At 38.3% G+C, this 7,498-nt stretch overlaps 1 pseudogene; it reads right to left on the bottom strand.

Moving 5' to 3' along the window:
• Positions 1–1,485: 1,485 nt before the first annotated feature.
• LOC140622365 (inositol 1,4,5-triphosphate receptor associated 2-like) lies at positions 1,486–5,096 on the bottom strand (annotated as a pseudogene).
• Positions 5,097–7,498: the final 2,402 nt, after the last annotated feature.

The following is a 7,498-nucleotide window of genomic DNA, read 5'->3' as shown; positions in this document are numbered from 1 at the left end:
TCCTGTAAAGAGGCTATTTTTAGAACTCAAAGATCATATTCAGAAGGAATAAGATTAAAGTTAGATTGTGAAATTGTTACCTATTACTTCAATCTTCAAATTTTTTCTTATGCTTTTTATAAGTTAAAATAAATTATTTATCTGCTAAAAGTTCTCTTTTTGTCCTGTGGAATCACAATATTCTCATATTTCCCAACAATATCTGATTATTTTCAAGGGACCAAGTTCACTTAGATGGGAGCCAGTGTTGTTAAGAATGATAACAAGAGCTTGAAGCCTCTATGGATATCTGTGGTTCCTCAAGTGCAATTATAATTTAATAAATTATTATAGAAATGGTGTTTGACACGTGTAGATTGAGTAGCAATGATACATTGACAGTATTTGCTGCTTTTTGTTAAATTCCTATGTGCCAGTGACTATGCTGGGTACTTTACAAATATGATCTAATTTACTTCTTACAATATCCCTTCAGATTAACTATTAATATGTCCTTGTTGAGAAGAGCCTCAAAGATATTGTCACTTGACTATGGTTGCCTGGTTAACCATGGATCTGGGACTTAAGTCCACATATTCAGGATTTGCAATTCTGTGCTTTTTCCCTATAGGAATCTGTTGTCAGAAAAGTGGTGGGATGAGGACAAAGGTGTGGTTGAAATAAGATGTTAGAGCAGGGAGTCCCTCACTTGGTCAAGCATCACAGTGATTAGAAGCAGCTTTCCCAGGATCTACTGAGATGCCCAGTTGTATTCTAAAGGCTCCCGGGTGATTTAGATTCATCCTTTCTAAGGAACAGGGTTAAGCAATTTCTGAAATGAAATATTAACAAAACATTTGGATTCTATTGGATAGAAAGACAAGGACACTTGTCCTTGGAGGGGACAAACACATAGTCACAGGCGAAGAATTACTTGGGAATTCTATAGAAAGAAATCACATTTAAGGCTGGGAAAATAGGTTATGATTTATTAATATGATATCCTAATTTAATTTCTCAGAAGTTACTTTGAATGACTTTTGGCTATTTTAAAACATGCACCTCGGAGAATTATAATTTACTACCACTGAAGCTATTCAATAGAATGTGCTACAGGCTGTTGGAGGTAATTTCTAAATAGGACTTTCAGAAATTGAGTGATGATGACTTTGTGCAGTTTCTCAAAGGAAGAGGGTAGGGCTAACTTGTATGGATCTGACGCAGGTCTCAAAGGAGCTCTTCCTTTAAAAAAAAAGATTTGGATGGTTCTTTATTTCAATAAGTTTTAGCAAACAATATATATCTTATATATCTCTTCCTCAAAAAGCTTATGAAAAGATCAGAGACAGAAAAAAAAAAAAAACCCACAGGCAGGCTTTTTCCCCATTGTAGTTTAATTGGGGAAGTAATCTCAAGGGAAATGTAAAATATCCCACAGCAATTCTGAGAACCTCTGGTTCCAAGCTATAATTTCCCAACTGAAAGTTACTTATTTATGAAATTCAGTCACTGAAACTTTAAAAATGATGATACGCATATTAGAATGTGCTGTAGTCTCACTGGTGATGGCTTGTTGTGTCGAAGTCTGAGAAATGTCTGCAAAATATGTTCTAGGGACATCCAGGAGTCCCTGTCCTGCATGGGAATGGCATCCAGGGACATTTGGGGGAAACTGGCTCATCAAAGCTACAAAAAGTGTAATTAATACAACAGAAAGCCAGAGTAGCCTTTCTGATGGAAGTCCTGTTGTCCAGGAAGCTACTATGTCATAAATAAAAGAGACATCCCATTTTGATGGGTTATTTCTCTTTTCAGAAAGACTTGGCCTGGCGTTCTTGTCCTTCATACTGTTTCTTCTCCAGATAGTTCTTACTTTCCTTTAGTGTTTAGTTTACATTTTTCTTCTTCAACATCTGCCTGGGAATAGGAGCTCATAAATCCCTATAATGAGGGATGGTGTTTACTTTGCTGTGACCCCAAAATACACCAACTGCATGATCACCCCGGCCACCATTTCTGCATTTCCAGTATTTCTGGGTAATGAAGCAACGGACACTCTTTGAAGAGAAAATGGCTAGGTGTTTAGAAAAGTTGAACTATTTAAAAACTTGGTAGTCATCTTCATCTACAAGAAAGTTAAAGACCTTTCATTTTGTAAAAGAACCTGTTTTGGCTCTTCTGGTTCAGTATGCTTTTTAAACATGCATTCTCTTCAGATTTTGTTCCTGCTGAGTCATCGTTTCAGCTGCTTGACTAACCTGGCTTTCTTGATTAATAGCTTCCGAAAGCTAAGCCCTCCCGGCTGCTCACACCATGGACTGGCTTTGGAACATTATATTCTTCTTCAGCTATTTAATGATCTCCTGGGTCTGGCGGTTGTCTTCACAGAATGATGTTAAAGACTCTAATAATAGCTTTACACAGTTAGATATGCCTTTCTTCAAATTTTCTTCTGCCAAGTCACAGGACCTTTCTTCAAAATTCACTATTTTCCTCAAGGTAAACTAGTTGCATTTAAATCCTACCAATAATCTGAGAAATTCAGCCTTTACCTCCTCATTATTAAAAGTGTTGTCATTGGGCTTTTCTTATTCTTAGGACATGTTTAAAATAGTCACATAATTTCACATTAAAAGTGGATTATTAGGGCTTAATTTGTAATTTAAAATGTATCCACATACTATAAAATAACAAGATTGAATAGTCATTTAAATGGAAATAATAGGAATTTGGCATTATAATTAAGGGATAGTAAACATGTTTAAGAGGACAGGATTTTATTCTCTATATATCAAAAGGTTTATAAGGTATGATTTGTAGGACCGATATAAGGATGTTTTTTATTTTGAGATGGAATCTGCTCTTTCTGGCTTCTACACATTGCTCTCTATTCAACTTCTTAAGACCTTACAAACTAGATCATCTTCCTTTGCCACATTCCAGCCATTAGAAGTCTAGTGACTAAATTGTTCATCCCTCTTTAGATCAATTATCTCTCTTCCTCTAATTGGTCTTCACATAGCATTATTTCAGGTCACCTCAGCATCCTAGATGTGCTCCCTTGCAACAATTCTAGTTGCTTTGTGTTCCTCTCAAGTGTGTGTATCCACAAGCATTTTTAAAATTCAACAATGTAAATACTTCTCATCATATGGTGTCATGGTGATGGAGTAGAAGGATTCCTCATTACTATATAAAGGATGATTTTTTATTTCTCCATTGATAATCTCTCTTTCCTTATTGGACTCTTAGCTCTTTGGGGTAAGGGAATAGATCTGTCTTGGTCATCATTCTATTTTCCATGCTTAGCACAGTGCCCGTCTGATGCAGTGTTCTGTAAGAATCCATTAATTGAATGAATGGATGGATGGATGGGTGGATGTTAAGGTCTATAGCATAATTTTTATTTTAATTCAATAATAAATTATTTACCTATAGTTTCAGCAGGGCTCTGATATAAACTGGTTTATGATAGTATCTCATAACTATTTCCTTCAAGAGCTATAAACTCTGTCTAGCATGACTTTTTACAAAGAAGAAACACTATATATCAAGAGGATGCATCAGAGAGAGTAAGGTGACTCTGTGATTCTGACCTATGGAGTTTCCAAATTATTGATGTCTATTTTTCCTTGTGAATTCTTTTATTGATATCACATTTTGGAAGGAAGTAAAGTATTAGGGAACTATTGATCTGAAATAGGCTTGATAATAACATTCCCTCACTCAACATTTTAATCAAAATTATGGATCGAGAGATTTATGAGAGGCTGATCAATATGCAAATAGCATGGATTTGAAAAATACTGTGAATGCTCTGTAATCTTTTTTTTTTTTAACTCTCTAATCTTGATCCAAATTGATCTCAGTAGATTGGAATTGTGATGAGGTTTTCTTCTTTTTCACAAAAAGGCACACAAAATATATAAGAATAAGCCATAAACGACACGGCCTGACTTATAAACAAGAGTTTGTGGTAGACCAGAAGCCAGGAGGCACGTAAAAGGAGAGCAGATAGGATGTGGCATTAGGCAGCTTGGTCTTCAGCAGTGAGCTCTGCAGTCTACTGCAGAGAGTATCACGGGATCTCTCTGGGAGAACCTTATCCCATAAAGCAGCACAGGATCAAACAACTGAAAGAGATACGTAAAAGTCTACCGAGGTTTTGCTAATGCTCAGAGGAGAAGAAATGCTATGTTAGGCTGCATTAATAGAATAGGGAGGTTTTATAATATTTGAGGTTTTATATTCCTTACTAGGTGTCATTATTATAAAAGCAAGATTGAAAACCAATATGCCACAAAGACTAGAAGAGACGGAGAGGATATTTTGGATTTTATCAGTCAAAGGACTAAAGAAATTAGTACAATGGTGCTTAACTTGGCATGTGCTGCAGAGTCTTAGTTGTTTTTTTTTTTTTTAATACATCTACAGATAACCCTATTTCTAAAGATTCTTATTCCTTAGATCTGGAATAAAGAGAGGATACACATTTTTTCCCCAAAGTTTTACAGGTGGTTCAAATGCATAACTCTAGTTAAGAATCATCAAATTAGAAAAGGATGAAAGAAAAAAGGTAAGTGGGATGTTACCATCTACAATTGCAAAGATGGCAGTTTTACTCTCTGAATCCTGGGAAACCGGTGGATGAATTTCCACCTGGGGTCTTTTGCTCTATCCAAAAATGACAGCTAAGCAGTTGTGGCTGAGGGCAGTGCTCTGTAGGTCACTGTCAGCAGAGCGGACTGGCTGCGATGCTGAGGTGGATATTGTTGGACAGAATTACTGCGCTGCTTTTCCTCTATGTTCTACAACCAGATGCCGAGAAGGGATTTTTTTATCCCCTTTCTCTTTCTCCTTCAACACTCATTTGTACCAGGGGAGCCAGGCCCTGGGGGTGGGATGGATCTGGACTGGCAATGGAGCTTGGATGGGGTCTGACCTCAGAATGCATGTGTTTCAAGATATGAAACCCAGGGACTCCTTAAGTTTAGTGACTCTCTTTCTCTCCCTGCCCTCCACTCCTCTTCTCTCATTATTACCTCAGCATCAGTTTTCCCAACAGGCTTTACTCATTCCAAAAAGTTGCGACTCTTCTGTCCCGCCATCTTGGCCATCGTGCTTGAAAAGTAAGATGATAATCTGCTTTGGAAAACTCTGCCAGACTTCTTATTTAGGCAGGTAAAGTTAGTCACCCATGTGCATAACTTCTTCACTCTTCCCTCTGTGTTCACTATGCTTTACTCTCCTGATTTGGTAATTCATGCTTGAATAGAAGATTTTTCTAGTTGTGTTTGTGGTTACCTGACTTTGAAAAAGAAGGAAACTGGAGCAGTCTCAGCTGTATTGATAATTTCTTCTCAAATTTTCTCCCCTTGGAAAAAGGAAGGCACAGGTCATATCAAGTTTAGTTTAGATTCTGAGCATATCTTGGCTTATAAAACATACCATAATTATACTCTAGCATGTGAGACCCGCCTAGAAAGGGTTTTGTTTGCTTGAATATTGTCAAGGGTTGTCTTTCTAGGTAAGCTACCTCAATCGAGATTGTAACGTAACAACCCTGAGAGGAAGGGACTGCTTGCCTCACGTCTGCTTCTCGCCAGAGAAACGGGGTTAGAGGAAGTTTGGAGGTGGAATGGACTCTTCACATTTTGTGTCTTTGGAGGAGGCTCTGAGACCACATATAACCTGCCACTTCCCCTAAAAAGACAAGACATATCTGAAAATAAAGGCTCAGGGCAGTCAACTAGCTGCCGAAAGAATCTTTCGCATCCCTTCTGTCATCAGACCTTCCATCCTACGGAAGAAGAAATGCCTGGCCACCCGCTCTGGGACCAGAGAGATGAGAATAGGGAAGCAGATATGAGGCTACTATATCTTTTCCATGTTTTTCCGCAACAAATAAATAATCCTCCTTCCTTACCACTCCCTACTTTATTTTAGAATATAAAGAATTGCTTATAACCCATTACTCAGTTCCTCGTGCTGTAAACTAGCCTCCTATACTTTCCTTTAAGAAAGGTGCTAATAGGATGAATTTAAGACACAATGGGTACCTCTCTCAGACATGTTTATACATTAAACCTCTTATTTTTAAAAAAACAAAACTTAGTCTTTTATTAAAGAAGTTTCAGACATGGAGGACTCAGGTGGGGTTAGTGGGAATGTGGGGTACACTTTGGAGACTATGGTTGTTTAAGGGTCTCTACATTCATATCAAAAGGTAGAAGCAATACGAAGCCCTAAGGATGGCACACAGCAGACTCCTACATCAAAATCTCTGTCGCTCCTGCGCTTTTCCCAGTTAATACTCCTGATACACACAGCAGTTTCCCCTTAAAAGCACATCAATGACTTTGGTCATCTACCCCTAGCTCCATTTCTCTATTGGAAATCTCATTCTGACAAATCTATCTAATCGTTTTCAAACGATTGGCAGAGACCTTTCAAGTCAGTGAAGTTAGAGTACATAGTGATTTGGGGTTTGGGTCTTAAGGTCAGAGGAACCTAGACTTGAATCCTAACCCCTTCACTGGTTAGAACACCCAAGACAAGTTACTTAACGTCCCTGATTCCCAGATTCTTTACCTATAAAAGGGAGATAATGATGCTCCATCTACCTGGGAAGAGGCACTGATTGCCTGCCTTAGAGTAAGCAGCAGGTAGGTAGGTGATGGCTAATGTTTTGATGGTCACCTTACTTAGGGGCAGCCCGGGTGGCTCAGCGGTTTAGCGCCGCCTTCAGCCCAGGGCATGATCCTGGAGACCCGGGATCGAGTCCCGCGTCGGGCTCCCTGCATGGAGCCTGCTTCTCCCTCTGCCTGTGTCTCTGCCTCTCTCTCTCTCTCTCTCTCTCTGTCTCTATGAATAAATAAACAAAATCTTTAAAAATAAATAAATAAACCGATGGCCGGCTTGCTCTGTCTCTTCTCATTAGTAAAGCCAAGGTACTAAAAGCCATAGTAATAATGAGTATAACAGTTATTGATAATAATTACATTCTCACTTTACATTTACTAGAGTGCAAAATTTATGGGCATCATCTAGCACATAATAAACATCCTTACCCTTATATTTAATAGCAAATCTGAAAATTAAGGCTGAATATTCTAAATATAATTCACACTCACCCCCACGGCCACACCAGAAAGAAATTCCCTAGTGTTTTTGCATTTCAGTCTTTTTTCTTGTTTAAACTTTTTCTTTTTTCCTCCACAAGGAATGTCAAAAAAAATCTGACTGTGACATAGAAGTAGAAAAGGTAATTTTAGGGGATGATTTAAGCTGGAAACACATTTGTTTATAACACTCACATTATCCCAGGGCATCCTGGACAGAACGAGTGCTGCCTCAGGCTACCAGCTTCTCCGGTATTCATTAATCCCGAAGAAAGCTTCAGGTCGAGGCCATTACCACTTAATTACAGTTTGTGATTACTGGCACATTCTTTACTGACCTTATTCCATGTGCTGGCCTGTTTGTTCACTAGAGAATCCGTGCAGCTGGAAATTTTGGC

This window comes from Canis lupus, chromosome 31 (assembly GCF_048164855.1).
Source record: "Canis lupus baileyi chromosome 31, mCanLup2.hap1, whole genome shotgun sequence".
Lineage (NCBI taxonomy): Eukaryota > Metazoa > Chordata > Mammalia > Carnivora > Canidae > Canis > Canis lupus.
This window is presented reverse-complemented; position numbering and strand designations above follow the sequence as displayed.